General features: G+C 41.8%; 1 long non-coding RNA gene across 2 annotated transcripts in view; it reads right to left on the reverse strand.

Moving 5' to 3' along the window:
• Positions 1-18,115, reverse strand: part of LOC117024499 (uncharacterized) — a 105,349-nt gene that overhangs the window by 80,823 nt on the left and 6,411 nt on the right. The window contains exons 2-4 of one of the 2 annotated variants that reach the window (XR_004423465.1): positions 14,312-14,584; positions 8,338-8,399; positions 4,527-4,625 (exon numbers count right to left, since the gene is read on the reverse strand). This is a non-coding gene — a long non-coding RNA (uncharacterized LOC117024499). Of the gene's footprint in view, positions 1-4,526; positions 4,626-8,337; positions 8,400-14,311; positions 14,585-18,115 lie in introns of those variants that run through there. The other variant, XR_004423464.1, reaches the window with a different exon arrangement.

The raw sequence follows: 18,115 nt of genomic DNA on the forward strand, positions 1-18,115 counted from the left end.
GCCATAGTGCCAATCAGGGGTGATCACGCAGCAGCTGCTTTGCCCTGGCCCTCAAACACTAGGTGTTACAGCCTGCTACAGCTCTTCCAGGCAAGGGAGATTCTGCCAAGCTAGTTAATAATTTGCTTGTCTATCTTGGCAAACAGATATAATTCTACCTCTCTTAAAACAAGAAAATGAGCTTGTCTAAACAAAGCCTTAAAATAAATTGCAGGAACACCTAAGACTCAGAAAGTGTAAGATCACATACTTATTAGTTAGACACTGTCCTTGGCCCTCTAAGCCGGTTTCCTTGTCTGGTAAATAGAGTAATACTTGCTTCTCTCATCCTAGGTATTTTGTGAATCCAACTAGTTGAGTACATCATTTGAAAATTGTATAACACCATACAAATATATTACTTATTTTACATGTATTTGACATATAATAACTCTGAGCTTTCTTATCGACATATGAAAGTTTCTTGTCATTAACTAACTCAGTATGTGTTTACACCAAATATTCTCCCACCACCACCAAATTTCTGTGTACTCAGTAGGAATGAGTATGTGATATAATCTACCATGTGCCTGATACATGGTAGATATGCAATAAATCCCCACTAAATTAGTTAATTGGTTAGTATTACAAGCTTTTACTGATATGCCTGCAGTTACACAGTGACCAGATTCACTGCCCCTCCTTCTGTGGTCTTTCTACACATTTTATGAAAAATAATGGACAAAGCAGGCCCAGCCTGGTTAAAACATTTAACAATGGACTACAATGTTTTATTCACATTCTGTTGGCTACACTGTTTCTCCTCCACTCCTTAAGAGGCTTCTTGGCTATTTTCTTGGAGTAAGTCAGGAGTTGGAGAGGAGGAACATATCAGGCTGAGAAGTAGCAGGGAGAAGGAGGAGGTAAATGTGTACACAGGACTTGAGCAGAAGATCTGAGATGAGTCTAGATCCTGACACTTTCTCCCCAGGTGTCAATTTCCTCACATAAACAACCAGGAATAACAAGGTTTGCTGTGTGGTAAACAAGATAATGCCAAGGATTCTAATTATTTTTACGTCATAAAAGATGTAAGTAAAACAGTTTTTCTTTGACCCCTGGAGTTAAAACATTTTTTCTTTGATCATCGAAGTATAAACATGACCCTAGTTCTTAAATGAGCAGTTGTGTTCTTCTTTAATACATTTTCTCAGCAGGCATTTTCTGGGGACGCCTGGGGGGCAGGTACAGGGCTGGGTGCTGCAGGTCCTACCCTTCGTGGGATAGTCCAATCTAGCTCTGTTCTGGCTTCAGTCAAAGTACACCAGCCTCCAAAAAGCTGAGTGATGGTGTACATAGAGCTGAAGGCAGAATGCATTCTGGGAAAATAAAACTTGGAAAAGTAGATTCGTGTCTCATCATACCATATGGCCATCTGAGTGATCAGATGCATCTATCTGTGCTATTGATAGAAGAAAAGCATTACGTATACTTATAATTATGAGGAATTACATCATTAAAGAATTTAGAAATAGAAATTATCTCCCATTTAAATTAGAAAGAGCATGGGGGGGCGGAATTAGATGCATCACCATATGGATAATCTTAATTCTAATTTTCATTTTAATGGAAAGGAAGCTTCAAATGCTTTATTCTCTTCAGTAAGACTTTTCTGGGTCTCTCTAGCTTGAGCAAACCACATTTCAGCTGGCATCTGTTTTCCAGAGAGTTCACACCACCTAAAAGCATTTCAGGTGAGAATATCAGATACTGATATGTTACTCCACATATTACGGGGAATCTTTAAACACTGGCTCTAAGAGTGCATGATTCTTTTTTTAAAAGAAATGTTTTCCCTTCATTTTAAAGGTAATATAGGTGCTTTGAAAAAGAGATATAAAAAATAATAGATTGTCTGGAATCCCAGCACCGTATACTATTTTACATCTTTCTTATCTCTGCATTCATAAGTGAGTATAATTTTTATCATTGACTATCAACACAGTCCAACACAGTGAGGTGTTGGACACTGTACCAGTCCCCAGGACTTCACCTAAACCTCAACATCTAAGCCTAAATTGCTCAGATGAGCCCAGAACTATCTCTTCTCCAGATTCCTCCATTATTCCAAACTCTTGGTACTGAAATCTCAAATTTATGTCTCCTCCTTCTGCTATGGAAAGTATCTAATTAGTGACCAGAGCTTGTTTTTATTTCACAACACTGATTATATTTCCACTGTCAGCAACTAAATTGGATCCATTTACCTTTCCTAGAATTGTTGAAAAAGGCTTCTTAATGGTATCCTCAACACTAATATCTGTTTCCTCCATTCTGGCCCCACCTCTATGTCAAATTATTCTTGCCCCAAACAGTTTGACCATACCACTCTGCTACTCAGAAACCTTCCACAACTCTCCAGTGCTTACTGGATTACATCTACCATGTTTCCCCGAAAATAAGACCTAGCCGGACCATCAGTTCTAATGCATCTTTTGAAGCAAAAATTAATATAAGACCCGGTCTTATTTTACTATAATATAAGACCAGGTCTTTAATATAATATAATATAATATAATATAATATAATATAATATAATATAATTAACATAATATAATTAACATAACGTAACGTAATGTAACATAACATAACATAACACCGGGTACAATATAATATGATACTGGGTCTTATATTAATATTTGCTCCAAAAGATGCATTAGAGCTGATAGCTAGGTCTTATTTTCGGGGAAAAAAGGTAAAACTACCAACTTAATATCTACAATTGACCCCAGTATATCTTTACAACCTCCCCTCTCCTCCACTCCTCTACACAAAACATCAACTCCTGACAAATTTATATACACATTCTCTTCCAAATATAGTTTCCTCCTCCCATCCATCTTGCTTTTTTGTAGGCCAATTTCCCCACCAGGACTGCCTTCCAAACATAATTCTAACTCCCAAGACCAGGGTTAGCTCCCATTTCCTTAGTAATGAGGCTCATCCTCTAACTTGAAACTAATCATTCCTTCCTAAAAATTTCCCATAATTGTTATCAAATGTTATATAGAATTCATTTGGTAATTAACCACTTACTGCATACTAATATCTCTTCAATTATTGCTTTCTATTGTTAAGTGCTCTATTGTTATTTAAGCTTTCATATTTGTAAATCTTGTATCTTCAATTTGATTGTTTACCTCTTCTTTAGTAAAGGGACAAGTTCATCCTCTTTGTATCTCACAAAGCATGTATGAGTAATATGTACATGGTACATACGGCTCAGTAAATGTTTGTTGATACAATTTGTTGTTTAGATACATTAAGAAGTACTTACCTCTAACATTTAAGACACGTTTAAAGTCATCACTTTATATTCTTTCAGTTAACACGCCTTTGTGGTTATCCTCAGAGCTTTGAGAAAGCATGCATCTCCCAAAATATTTTTGTATCTGTTATGATTTTGTACCCTGTATCCTTCTTCCTAGCTCCATGTGTCACACTGTATGGCAGATTTGGCCTTCTACTTTACCATTAAACTAATTGAGTGTGATTTTTTAAACAATGAAAGTAGAGAGCTAGATTAATTATGCTAGTTATGTGAAATAAGAACCCTTTCCCCAACTCCACACAGGTCTCACTCAACAAAATCGTTTTAAAAAGAAAAAAAGTGAGCTTAGCCACTCACTGCAATTTTCAGGTAGTATTATTTAAAAAGCTTTGAAAAGAAATGAGTGTGATATGCTCATTGACCTGTTTGAAAGAAGCTAGATAACTGTAAACCATGAAATAATCAACTAGCTATTATCCTCACACCACTTCAGGGTTTTTCAGACAACTAGTGACTGGTGGTCAATTGCCTACCAGCCATCTTCTACCTCCAGCTCCCACTCAGCCCACTTTACCTAACCACACTGAAAGTGAATGCTCATTTGGTCCAACCCACTAAATATCAATTGAAGACAGGTCGAAAAATAAGTATCTTCTCGTGTCATTATCTGTTGATTGTTAGTCACCGCCTGGAGCACAGTGATAGGAAGAATTCTAAAGCCATACCCAGGCTTAACAGGAAGGGCCTGTTAGTGATGCCTGCCATGGACACAAAAGGCAACTGTATTGGCACCTGAAGCATGAATTTACTATCTCTGGCCTAAGCAAAACTTAAGACCCTGAGTTCCTCGATGGCACAGATTCTGCTCCATTCGTCTTTCCCCCAACTACCTTTCCTTTCCCTTTCACCCAGACTTAACCCAGTTTGTGCTATGAAGTCGGAGCCATTTGAGAAAGCATGGTTGCTTAGATGTATCTGTGCCTATAGTGGACATGTGTGATCTCTGTCACACTCAGTTTTCATTTCCCTTTTTTTGGGGAAATGGTCTCCATTTTCATTTGGAAACCCACTCATCTCCTATTTTCAGTTGGTGTGGTTCTAGTAGAGACGATTCTACCCCAAACTCATTGTGCCATGTGATTCTGGCCCAAATCATCGCATTTCTCAATAATTGGTTTCCAAAGGGTATATGACCCTATCAGGGCCGAGGAGATACCTTGAGATTTTTGCTGAGGTGTTTGTCAGAGAGTCACTCTTCTTGCTTGCTGGACTTGAAGCTAACTCCATATTGTCACATGAAATTGGGAGTTTTAAGCTAACAAAAAGAAAGACTATATCAAAATACGTAACAGTAATAAGTCATGATTACATCAAATGAGTCCCAAAGTCTATCATTCCTGAAGCCCTGTGACTGCCTCTCATCTATAAATTCCTTTTTCTGCTTAACCCCTTTTGAATTTTCTGTTACTTATAACTAACACAGTGGCCCTGAGATAAACCTTCATGAGGGCCTTCTCTGACTCCTAGCAACTGCAAAAACGGTAATAATGTCTAGTGGAAAGTATGAGAAAAGGCTGCATGGGTGACAACCCTACCAGTAGAAAACATATTCAAAAGCAAAAGTTTGGGGAATTGACTGCTAGTTTGACATGTCTTTTCTTTTTTTATGCCACTGCTTTCTTCTGTGAGTGCTGATAAATGAGAATGAGCTATTTACTTTGTAAGTGCTTTAACAGCAGTTAGATTGAGCCAGGAAGGGGAGGTTGGTGGCTGAGTCACAGTCCAAGTGGAGTTTTGGTGGCAATCACCAAAGAAAGAAGAGAAGCCTTCTCTAGAAGCAGGACTGGGCCAGACAGCTGTGGGAAAAGGTGCCAGCTAAAGGCAGTTCCAAGGCTCAGATCAGAGCCCCCCAGGCTCACACACCTTGAAAGCTTTCCACAGGAGATGAGGAAGGGGGAAAGGGGCCCCAGCCTACTAACTCAAGAAGTCAGTTTTTAAGAGGAAAAGGTTCTTCACGAAATTATCTGCCCTCGCTGGATCTTGGCAGCATGGTTTCATTACTGGAGTGCTGGATCATGTCAGAACATTGCCCAGAGGGCTATGCCCATTGCTTAGCAAGTATCATTGACATTATTAACCTTGAGTAACTTGAAGAAACAGTGGAGTCTTGGCCACGATCCGAATTTCTTCATCTAATGTTGATATTTTTCCCAACTAAAAATAGTAGCTTCCTGCTTCCCTGAGATCAGGCTCAGAGGGCGCCTTAGACATCAATGTTGAAATGCTTATTTCAGCTCCAGGAAAAAGAGTCTGTTGTGTCTCATTTTTGACTCAGGATTGCTGTCTGAGGCAAAACTATCTTTTGCTGTAACACCCCCACAAAAGCCTGCAGGAAAGGGTCACACAGAATCCACAAAGAGAAAAATCAGCAAAGATTTCCTTTCTTCTTTCTTTTTCAGTCCCTTTTAGCTCTGAGCTATTGATGTCCAAATGATGAGGCCAGTTCTGAATGGTCCTTGATCTTCAGGATGAGTTCAAAGATATCGAAAGTCAGTCTCCAAGGCTGACGGGAAAATGATGCTTTCTACTTTGCCGCCAAAGGAGTTTAAAGTCTGCTTCATAGAAATGCAAAGGTGAGAACTAAGAAGGAAGTTCAAGATTGTTCACTGACATTGGAAGATAGGGCTTTTTTTCCTACTGGCAAATCAAATTCACACAGCTGTGTCTTAGGAACAATTAGACACACCTAGAAGATCAGACCAGAATGCCAAGAAAACGTCCCCAGGAGAGAAACAGTAAACACTCTGACATCATGTGCACTGATTGGATTTTTAAATTCTGAGGTCTTTTCACATAGATCTTACTCAGATAAAAATGCAAGCATCTGAACCATATGCCTAAGTGTTTTCTCTACACTGCTGGCCTGAGCAGCTGGCAAAATATGATCTAGGACTGATAAACCGTCCTGACAAAAGCACTTCAGAGGAATCTGCAGGACAGGGTCTGAAAGATGTCTGAATTTTAAAAAGGTACTAATTGCTCAAAGGATGAAACAATTCCTCTGAAATCTAACCCAGTATCTTAATAGAACCCAGAGCGACACTGAGAGAGTCTTAGGGAGAAAACCTGCTTGCTTTCTAACTCCTTCTAGAAAAGAGAAAAGTACACCCTCTAAGAATAGGGAGACATAAAAGAATGCACTGAGTGGAACTTTTCAGTCACTGATGAATCCTTCAAGAACTGTAACAAAAACTTGACTTAAGCAAGTGAGCAAGAAACAAAAAAACGAAAAAGCAAAACATCTATTACAAAGGAACTATGGAGATAATGTCAATCCAATCCTTCCAACAGCTGTTGCAGAGGCCTGTCAGGAAGACAGGGAAGGGACTGTGCCCAGGGGCATGAATGGATGGCCCATCAACACAGGACCTCTGATCCGCCAAGGAGAACATGAACCTCACAGCTGGGGCCTGCTCTGCTTCTCTGGCACGTGCAGCTATGGATTCCATATCAGCTATCAACAGTTGTCTGATAAGAACTTATCAGACATATAAAATCCTATATTACTAGGCAGCAAAACCATGTAAGGACTCAAATGGCCATATGCCATCTGAACCAATCAGGGCCTGGGGACTTGGGTGACCATTGCCATGTGCCACAGTACCTCCATGTCAGGGGATCGCAAAGATTTCCAGCTCTCCAGTAAGCATGTCTCATTCCTTTTTTTGTTTTTATCTAAAGAACTTGAAACTTGAAGATCATTAAACAACTCGATACCTAACACACAGATATATGTCCCAGTGGGATCTTCAGCTCTTGATCCCTGTTGCCAATGACATTTGCAATAAGAACCAATGAACCAAATCAAAAAAAGAATGAAAGTTTCAGGATAGCTATTCTATGCCCCAAATGGACAATCAATATATGACTGCTGTCTGCAAAACTATGATGTAAACAAATAATAACATAAAAAAAACATCCCAAGCTTATTCAATATGCACACATCAGTCTCTGGTGATGTCTCCAGGAATTGAGTATAAAATATTGTGCAGAAATGGGGGTACTCTCATCATAATAAAGAAGGATAATGGTTTTACAAAATACTGCACTGCCCATGGTCCCATTACCCTTCCCTCAGTCCCCTTCTTCTCTGCCTCTTCCTTCTGCCATGACAGCCACGCACAACCAAGGGAGTCGCTGAGATTACTAAACAGAAGATAAATCGCGGTTGTAGGCCTCCAGCCCCCCCAGAGCTCAGGAGGGAGTTGCTCTCAGATGGTAATGGCTTTGTTACTGGTGTTACGGAGACGGCAGCATATCGTCTCTAGAAGATACATTGGTATTGTCCACTTTTCACAGGGTAAATTAAATTCCTTTGAGCTTATTTACCAACTTGAAGATGGCTATATTGCCTGTGAGCAGAAGTTTCAGAGTGAGATTATGCTAACGCCTCGTCTTCCTATCTCAGTGGCATAGCATAAGAGAGATGACTAGTCATGGGATCCGTGACGTTCTCTCCTGTCTTCACAATGTGCTGGAATTCAACCTTCTGCTTGGCTGGATTTTTGAGTTTGAGGATTTTTGTATGTTTGTTTTGAGGGAGAGAGAATGATGTTTTCACCTTTACCGCTACCTGCTATGGAAGTCTTGGCACTTCTGGGTCACCTGTTGCTTGTTGGGCACCTACTATGTGCCAGGCTTTATGCTAACTCCATGTACATATATGATCTCATTTAAAGACAATTATCTCTTGAGATAGATGTCATATGTCCTCATTATACAAACTTAAAGAAGTTAAGTTTCTTGCCGAAGGTCACAGTAAATGATTGAAAAACCAGAAACTCAATATGCATCCTTTCATTATCTCAGTTGCCACTTCCCCAGAACTACAGCTTTGTCCAACACATCAGAACCAGAAAGGAGCTGCCACTGTCATGTGGTCTGTGGCAACATAAACCTGTCTGCCATATTTCCATGTAACCAAAATGTGAATGTGTCAGCGACTGCCCAGCTTCTCAATAAAGTACCTGCCACTCCTTCCAGTCACTGAGAGCCGAAGGACAGCAGGGGCGTTCTTTTCTTCCTCTGCCTGTAACAATCCACAAATGAACCTCAGTGTACAATTGGCTAGTATGGGTGGCCCAAAGAAGTACTTAGAGCTTACTAAGAAACATTCCAGTGGGATGTGAACCACTCAGTGTTACCAGCTCCCAGGACCCAGTGCTTCCCTTCCTACTTGGCCTCTTGGGAAAGAGATAAAGATGAAAGTAATCAATATTATCGCATGATCGAAAGTTCTGGGTATGGCATAGTTGCATTCAGAGAAAATAAGATCATAAATTAATACAAATGTTTGCATTTTAATTTAATTATTCCTGAATTTATATGCTCTAGTTAGTGCAGAAAATTTACGTCTGGAGAGAACCATATTGAAGAATACTGGATCTCATCGTAAAGACAAGCTGACCTCATCATCATGTCCGTAACACCTGTACTTCTCTTATTGCATCAGATCAACATTATGATTACACAATGATGTATCTGAAATTTTATCAGATTGGAATCTGTTCAGCTTTTCTCAAATCTCTGTCTCCCACTTTTGCTGGGTATGTGGTCCACGAGAAATCACTTTTCTTCTAAAAATAGCTATAAGACAGTCAAGGTCAAGGGTCACATCACAAAGGGCACTTCTCAAACTTTCCCACCAAAATCTCCCGAGGACAGGCAGTCAATTGTGGAAATCTCTTATTTTTTCCCACAAATCCACATATTTGAATATAAAAATATCTTATATTACTTATGTACTTAGAGCTGAAGCTTTGGGAAGATGCATCATATACATCCAGTATTTCAAGTACCACTTTACATTCTGAGGGTACAAATACGGAATCTAATGTTCTTGGTTCTTAAAAATCAGAGCCAAGGGAAGGAGCGAGGAGAAATGGAAAAAGGGAAGCTGTCTGGCGAACTAAAGCTCAGGGTTAAATTTATTGTAAATCAAAAACAAGAACGAATCTTAGCCTGCCATGTTTTAAGTGACACTGTGCAAATGTGCATGAGCTTTGTGTCCCAGTTATGCTGGCAACACAGCCACCACTTCACAGAAAGGAACAATTGTCATAGGGCTACTGAAGGGCTTATTTCCCAGGCAGGGCTCCTGGTCTGCAACCAAAAAGCTGACTCATGGGAATGCTTCTGCACTGACCCAGCTGGAAACCCCCAGAGAATTTTCCAAGTGCTTCTTTCCATCCTCAGCAGCAAGCTGGGAAGATGAGTGTCCCACTACTGCTCTCTGGTACCATGTCTCAGGTGGTCTCTGCTCAACAGGTCTTCCTCCTGGCCAGGGTCCCCATATGAAATGGGCACCACTACGGTGTGGAAGAAGTGGCCTCCATGTGGTGAGGTCCTGTTACAGCACTTCAGTCTCTTATCACCAGGCCTTATCTGGCCATCTGTGTATGTTTGTGAAGATGGTTGCCATGGCACCAGGTCTGTGGGCAGTGAGTGAGGTAGTGCAGGGCTCCTCACAGGACAGATACTCAGGTGGAACCTCAAAGAAATCCTGGAAGGTGCTAGGATGGAAGTCACAGCCTAAATGACCCTGGGTTGTAGGCGAGGAAAAGGGAGGCAGAGAGGAGCAAGGAAGTTTCTGGAGGTTCTCAGAGGTTATGACAGAGGTAGTGCAGCTCCCTAAAACTCCCTCAGAAAGAGCCATCGGTCCGCTCTTGCCAAACCTTCTTGGGCCACCATGCTGCTTTGGCTTTCTGATTGGGCCAGCTCTATACAAAAATAAAGTAGATATGTGTATAAAATATATATACAGATATATTGCCCTAATTGCAAAGCAGCATATTTTCTTCTCTTTTCTTATAAAGGAAAAAATAAAAAACAGCAATCTTAACAAAAATAAAGCTAACATAATTTCTATAATTTTCAAGTAAAGAAAAGTGTATACATGGGAGCTAAACTTCTGTTTCCTCCAGAATACTGAGCATAGAGGGGTAGGGAAGATTGCAATATCTTCTGGTTTAAAGATAAAGTAAAAAAAGGAAAGAAAGAAAGGAAGGAAGGAAGGAAGGAAGGAAGGAAGGAAGGAAGGAAGGAAGGAAGGAAGGAAGGAAGGAAAGAAGGAAAGAAAGAAAGAAAGAAAGAAAGAAAGAAAGAAAGAAAGAAAGAAAGAAAGAAAGAAAGAAAGAGAGAACAAAAGGGAAAAAGAGAAAAAAGGGAAAGAGGAGAATAACTCAAGAACAGGCAGAAGAGAGGCCATGAGGCCATTTCATAGTCAGGCATTCAGTATTTTCAAGGTTTTAAGAGTAATAATCCTTAAACCTTCACCCCAGCAGAATCTGAAGAGATTAAAAGTGTGAGTTAAGTATAGATCACAGAGTTGGATTTTGTACTTTCCCCTGTGTGACCTGGGAGGGGAAAAGGAACTCTGGGCCCAGGAGGACAAAGATAACTAATATTAATACAGCGCATACTATGTGCAGACGCTCTTTCCTGTACTTCCCATATTTTAATGCTCACAGCAACCCTGGAGTGAGGGGAGCAGAGTCACTCTACTTTACAGATGTGAAAACTGTGGCCCAGATGGGTCAAGTGGCTTGCCCAAGGTCACACAGCCAGTAAATGGGGGACACAAGATTTGAACACAGGTGGTCTGACCCAGAGCTCGCCCTCTTCATCACTGCCCTAAACCACTTCTCCAGGGAAGTGGTTCTTGAGTGTGTGTTCACTGTTGCTCTCAGGAATGGTTTCCCCAAAGCAAGACTGCAAGTTTTTTTGTTTTTTGGTTTGTTTGTTTGTTTTGTAATTGAGTAGACATTTCTAGCAGGTTTTGGAAAGCAATGTGAACAAGAGCTGGATGTAGGAGGGCTGGTGAAGCAGCCCCTCGATGTGAATGTACTTCACACTACTGAACTCTACACTCAGAAACAATTAAGATGGTAAATTTTATGTTACGTGTATTTTACCACAATATTAAAAAAAAAAGGTTTTTGAAAGATACCACTGTGGAACCAAAGGAATGTGTTGCACATGAAATGTCCAGCATGTGTGCAAGGTGGACAAACCACCTTATGGGGAAGCTGCAGGGGACTGCTCAGACCACTGGCTTCTTACCCTCCTCCTTTTTCTTCAGTATCTTCCTCAAAATCTATGTACATCGTCACCAAGCCTATTATTTGCAAGATCTTGCTGATTGGCCCTGTTTTCTCTGCCCATGTTGCCTCCACCCCCTTACACAATATGCATTCTAGCTCGTCTCTCTTATGCTAGTGTTCTCTTCCCCTCCAGTCTTTTCAGTCTGCCATTTCCAGTCAAGTATTTCTAAAAGAATTCTTTTCCCATGTCACGAGCCTGCCCAGTGAAATATAATAATTACCCCTTCATGACTGCGTCATGTCTAACCTCAGTACTCGTTAGCACTAGGCGACCACCCTGAGCAGCAAACCTGGTTTTCTGTGGCTTTCTTAATGAGCCTTCATCTCCAGCCAGATCAGACTCTCCCTCAGTCTCTCCTCTGTGCCTTCTGCTAAATCTCCCCATCTTGAAATAGAGGAGAGCCCCAATTTTATCTCCTTTTCTGCCATCAATCTGAGCGCTGCACACTGGGGTGGAGGCATGAGTCACTCAGCTAGAAGGGAGGGACCCTGTCATCATCTGCATCTCAATATGGCCTTATGTTCTCTGTCATTGCAGCGGCAAAAACATTCTTTGTGTTTGACTGTGGCTTATGGGAGAAATGAAGCACCATCATGGTACTGGTGAAACTGGGAGCTCACAAAAGTAAAGGACCTATTAGACCTTTCTCTTCTCTACAGTTTAAGCCTCTCCTCCTTCAGAAAGCTTCCCTGGCTGTGCTGAGGCTTGGTGTTCTCTGTCCTTTCTCTGTTCTGATGGCATGAGAAGAAATTCTGACCTGTAAACACTTAGCAGAGGTTGATATACTATCCGATGTTCCTTAATTCATTCATTTGTATGAACCTTACCTCTTCTACCAGATTTTAAATGTTTGTGTAAATCAGGAATCATGTTGTCTATGTCTCTTGCTTTCACTACATCACAAAGCACAAAACTGGACACATTACAGGTGCTCAATAAATACCATGGCTTGTTCATCTGGAAGCAGAATGCTAAGGTCTCAGAAGAGCCCCTGACGGCTGTGGAGAGACGATGCGCTATGTCGATCCTCCTAGAGAGACGGATGTCTCCAGGGAGACACGGCCCATTCTAGTGAGCCACCTCAGTTCTCTTTGTCAAATACTTCCCTAGGGTTTCTCTTTCCAACCTTGAGAAATGACTGCCCGGGCAGTATAATCTTTCTGGAATTCTTTATCAACACTGAATCATGAAAGGGGAAATTCCAAGAAATGTATTTCTTTTTTTCACATGATACTTTCCTCATTTCAAAGCAGGACTCATAGAAGTTCACTGTTAGCCCAAGGCTCCGTAAAGATGGATTATCCTCTAAACTCCCAACACCTTGCAGACACATAGTGTCATTCAGTTGCCCCGTCACTCCAACTTATAAAATGAAAGAGGATCGTTATGAAAGTCAGATCTCCTGATGGCTCCCACAGCCCGTGGAACTTGTGGCAACAGTTAGTTACCTCTACCCAGGAAAGAACCTCTGAAAAATAGACAACAGATTCTCCAGCAGCCTAAGAGAACTTTCATCAATGTTGGCCTTAAGTCCTGAGAGAAGCAAATGACTAGTCGGGAAGCTGTCCAGATAAGCCCACGCCCTGGCAGGGCTATATTCCATGGCGCCCAATTGCTTGGAGGCCTTACTGAACATTGGGGTTGGCTTCCATTGAAAACACAGAGGGGAATGAGAAACAATCAAAAAACACTCCTTCCAGCCCTGGCACAATAGACCTTTGTTTTGTATATTCTCTATGTAAGAACATGGCAATTATTTTCTGAGCGAACTTGTTTGAGCAATAAAGTGTTTCAGGGCAAAATGCAGAGATACAATTAGAATTAAAGCTAACGAAACTAATAGTTTCAAATTAAGCCCATATACAACTGTGACACCACAAAACTGCCTTCCCTTCTTTATCTTAGGGAAACATCTCAGCTGTATCAGGAAAAAATTAGTTGTCTTTTCTAGGAGTTAAAATGGTAAAATGCCTGGTATACAGAAAACACTTCACAGTTTTTGAGTGAACAAAGGTTTTATTGCCGGAGGGCAACCTTTTACCAGGTGGACCTTCATCTCCAATGGGAAGCAGTGAAATCTTGCTGGCACCCTACAGACACGGAATATCGAGGTCTCGTTTCCTTCTCATCTCTTTGCCTCATCCGACCACACTCTCCTCTTTGTAACACATGCATCACTAAGGAAACCATGGTAACATTAGTGCTTCTGTTGAGCGCAGTGACAGCTCAAAAGACAAAGGAAGGGGTTCAGCTTATTATTTGAAACCAGAAGTATGATTTGGGAAACATTCTGAACTATTCCACGATTTGAAGAAATTGCTAGGTTGCTAGAGTAATTTGCTAGAGGGTCGTTATAAGTCACTAACTGCAGTGTTGCTGTGATAAAATTCTCACCAAGTCGCTTACATGTAGGAACAATATGGGGTCTGGTCGGTGGGTGAAATTCCCAGGTGAGGAGAATTTGGTCTGTAAGATTTGGCAACATCTTTGAGTCTGCCGTATAATCTGATTGCCTGGCTCTAGTAGCAGTGCCCAGTGACATCCCAGAGGTCTTTTCTGACAAGTTTTGTCGCCTACTATGTCCTCACTCATGTTTGGTCACCACGCACAGGCTGTCAAATTCAGCTGTCTGTGGAAAAATTATACCAACCACATGCTCAGGCAGAAGGAATACAATACATTGCTTATTTTGTATCTACAAAGCTAAACGATGTGGAAAACACCAGGCCTGCTCAGTTACCCTCCATAAGGACAACTGAAGATGTGTCAAAGTAACCTCAGGTCAAACACATACCAATTTATAATCAGATGACATTCGCAATAATAAGAGAAACTTACTTGAATCTTAGTTGTTGAATGCTGCGGAATGTGTCACCTCCGTTTTCAAGATGAAGGGAGTTGTTTATTGGAAGGGCTTGCGTTTGCCAATCTGAAGTCTTTAGTATTACTGGCCAGCTTTTTCTCTGCAGTTTAGTTACTTTATTTGTAAAAGCGAATTCCTTCTTAGTAGGGACAAACTTCTTCCTAGGGATATTTCTTTTGCTTCTCTGTATTCCCTCTACTATCCGTAACACGAGCACTTGCCCATAGTTGGAACTCAGTAAATATTTCCTGAAAGAACAAACGGATGAAGAAAGGAGGACAATTTAGGATGTGTGATATGGCTGCCAAAAGAAGGAGGAAAATAGTGTAAAATCACTTTGAACATTAATAGACAATAAACACAAGAAATTTCATTCATGATAAGGTAAATGCTATTATTTTAGTAATGTCCCAGAAAAATAAATGTGTCCAAAGAACATTTATTTGGCGATGTAATCAAATAACCAGAAATTCCATTGAGACATCAGCTTGCCTGGGTATTTGAGTGAAGTGACAGGTAGTTTAGTTGATCCAGTTGACCCGTTTGCGGTCCTTGTTCCATGGTAGCTTAGTGGTGACTCAGCATTCCTGTCAAGAACCGGAAGGAAAGGAAAAGGGAGGCCAGGCCACAACTGTGCCATGGTGTGGTCAAGAGAACATTGGCTGAGAGCTAGTAGATCTGGTTTCTACAACAAGATTATAACAACATCTCTAGAAACAAAGCTCCTTTTCACCAAGTTGGCCTTGGCATGAAATTGTTTGGGAATGTTCTGTTCTCCTCAGAGGGAGCAGAGGGACATGGGGCAGGGAGCAGATGGCAGTGAAAAATCAGCCAAATTCCAGAGTTGTTCGCTGCTCTGTGGACGTCCCCTCATCAGACTTGGGGAGGGGCTTCCAGGCCACTGCTCTGTGATGCTCCATTCCTAGCCATTGGTCCTCCCTCTTGGGACCATCCACTAACAAGGACACAGCAGGGGCTAGTCTGAGAGAGATTGGACTATTGTCTACTGTCCCAGATCCCTGCCCATTCTTCATTCTGGCCTGTCTATTACAGGCCAGTCCCCTTGCCAGAAAGGAAACTAGAAGATAAAAGGAAGAAAAGGCTTTTTTGTCTGCTACTGGTGGTGCCACCAACAGCAATAGCACTGGGACCAGTAACTATGGGCTCCAGCAGCTCCCCAGGTGACTGGGAGCTCTAGCAGTGTCAGCCCTGGTTTCACCAGATCAGAGCATGGCATCCTGAGTTCCTGTTCAGAGGGAACAACATAGATCCAACAGCAGCAGTGGTCACTGCAGCAGCATGTCTAGCAGCTCAGCAGAGAGCGTGGGCTTATAGGTTCCAGCCCCAGGGGAAAACCAGCGTCCTGATCTCTGGGGAACAGCTCCCTCTCCTTGTGTCCCCCTCCCCCACCCTCCCAGCCCTTCTATAACTTTTTTACTGTATTAATCTTCTCAGTTTGAAGCATCCAGAGTAGTTTCTGTCTTCATGTCTAGATATTGGTTGATATACCTCCACCTGTCTCCCAGAGCAGGTTTCAAAGCAGGGAGCCACAGCCTGTTTCATGCAGAAGGTAGGTTATGAAAGGTGAACTGAACAGAGTACCACCTTACAAAGCTCAACTCCATTTTGAAAATCATGAAATGTGACAAACCGTCCTTCAGCCAACCAACACATTATGACATGTGTTCATGGTGTACGCTGTGATGTGCCACCCAGATGCACCCTGAGGAATGAAGGACTACTCCCAAAAGACTGTCCCCAACTGTCAGTCCTCTTCATAATTGCCTTAGCTGAAGAAAACTGCCTCACCTGACGTCCTACCTTGTTTCAGTGGCAGCACCCACCTGGTGACAAATCCACAGGGGTATATAAATGCCCAGACCCATGTTCCAACTATGAAGGGCCATCCCAGTTCTAGCGCTTTCCACGGAGTCAGCTGAGGTGTTTCTGGGACGATATCGCAGCTCGGCATCTCCTTCTTCCCAGTCTGCTTTTTTCCTTTCTCTTTCGTGTGAGTTTATCCCAAGAGTTCTCCTTTAGAAACATCCTTCATGCTAATCTGTACCTCAGAGTCTGCTGCCCAAGGGACCCGTATTAGTTTGCTAGTGCTGCCGTAACAAAGCACCACAGACCGAGTGGCTTAAAAGCCAGAAATTTATTATCTCACAGTTCTGGAGGTTAGAAGTCCAAAAGCAAGGTATTAGCAGGGTTTGTCCCTACTGAGGGCAGGGAGTGAAGGAAGGACCCGTTCTAGGCCATCCTTCTCGACTTGCAGATTTCCGTCTTCATATTCATATGATGTTCTCCATATATGTGTCTGTCTCGAAATGTCCCCTTTTCATAAGGACACTGGTCATATTGGAATAGGGCCCACCCTAAAGACCTCATTTTAACTTGATTGCATCTGCAAAGACCCCTCTTTAAATAAGGTCGCATTCTGAGATACTGGGGATTAAGACTTTAACACATAAATTTGGAGAAGGGGGAGATATGATCCAACACAGAACAGGGACCTACCTGCTACTACATTCAATTATGTTTTCAACCAGGAAGTCAGTGGACATGAACCTGATGTCTTTCCGCGCCCTCTCCACGATTTACACCCAGTCATAGCAAGTGGCCTTTATGAAAGCGTCTGCCCACTAAGAAAGTTGGAAGAAAGAAAGATGCTCCCTAAGGTTACATATGGGTTCTCCAACACAGGTTGGCAAGATTTAAATCAGGAAGGACAGAGTCTGGTTCCCAGGCTAGAGGGAAACCTGAAATGGGGAGTCTATTGGGAAATCTGCATTTACAAGGAACCTATTTATTACACATAGCTGGGTGATGAGAAATGTGTCTGATATATTAACCTCTGAAAGGGTGTCTGGGAATGTAACGTAATTAGCTTTTTATGTCCTTTGTTCTCAAAATTAATAACAGTATAATGATGAGTGGAGGTGGGAGGAGGGAGATGCAGACAAATAGATGGATTTTTCACTAGAGAAAGATGGATTTTTGTTGTTGTTGTTGTTGTTTATTTACTGGTAGAGTTATGATGGCATCGCTGAGGTTTTTCTCCACATACACATTGCTTTAGTTTCAAGCTGAAAATGCAAACACACATTGTTGTGGAAAGCATTGTTGCAGTAAAAAGCCGTAAGCATCAACATTTTGTTAGTGGGGGCAGGGCAGCAGGAAATGTTGGTTACAGAGAAATTCCTATAAATGCTTGAAAACAACTCAAAGCCAGGCTGCACTTTGAAACTCAAGGATATTCTGATTCAAGTTGGTGTTGCAGTCCATATCTGGAGCCATCAAAACCATGTTTGGATGGGGCATCTGAAGGGGCACAAACAGGCAAGGTTACAGTTTGGCCCCGGGCCCTAATTCCCAAGAATACTTGCCTCAAAAACATCAGAAAGCAGTGGAGGTCTGAGAATCAAGTGCAAATGTGCTCATGTGCCAAGAAAACCTAAGACGGCTATTTTCACAGCATATTGGGGCTTGGCCAGGTTCCAGAAACCATCAGCAAAGTAGCCTGCCCTGATACTTCAAAGGAAGAACTCGCACTGATAAATCCTGCCCCACACTTTCCACAGCACACACTTAATCTTGAGGCATATAATACCACAACAATGAGTCATCAGGCTGGAGCCTTAGGCCTCTCCATAGGACAGGGAGAAAGAAAAAAGTCTCCCACATCTGTTGTCTAGGGCAATTCCCCTCACTCCTCAAAACTACACTAAAACAGAGTAATAAAAACTGTCATAAGGCAAGTGAGTTACGGCCTGGTTTAC

The sequence above is a fragment of the Rhinolophus ferrumequinum genome, chromosome 7 (assembly GCF_004115265.2).
Source record: "Rhinolophus ferrumequinum isolate MPI-CBG mRhiFer1 chromosome 7, mRhiFer1_v1.p, whole genome shotgun sequence".
Lineage (NCBI taxonomy): Eukaryota > Metazoa > Chordata > Mammalia > Chiroptera > Rhinolophidae > Rhinolophus > Rhinolophus ferrumequinum.